Genomic DNA, 306 nt, shown 5'->3' with positions numbered 1-306 from the left:
TATATATATATATATATATACACACACACAAGTCTGTGGTCGTTTGGTAATTTTTTTTTAATTTAAAAAACAAATATTATGAAATACATTATTGGCATAACCATTTAAGTGAACAGTTTTAAAAACTGACTTTGTAAGTTTACTTTTTGACATGCAAACAGTGGATATAGATCTGAAAACAACCAGGAAAAAAAAATCTGAAAATGTCATTTTTATTTTATTTTTATTTTTTTAAATAGATACACTGCCGTTCAAAGGCAGGGAAGTCGTGGCCTAATGGTTAGAGTAGGGATTGTAGGTGGGGGG

This window comes from Sinocyclocheilus grahami, unplaced genomic scaffold (assembly GCF_001515645.1).
Source record: "Sinocyclocheilus grahami isolate Dianchi unplaced genomic scaffold, SAMN03320097.WGS_v1.1 scaffold32.1, whole genome shotgun sequence".
Lineage (NCBI taxonomy): Eukaryota > Metazoa > Chordata > Actinopteri > Cypriniformes > Cyprinidae > Sinocyclocheilus > Sinocyclocheilus grahami.
The sequence above is the reverse complement of the archived record's forward strand: the minus strand, read 5'-3'. Positions refer to the sequence as shown.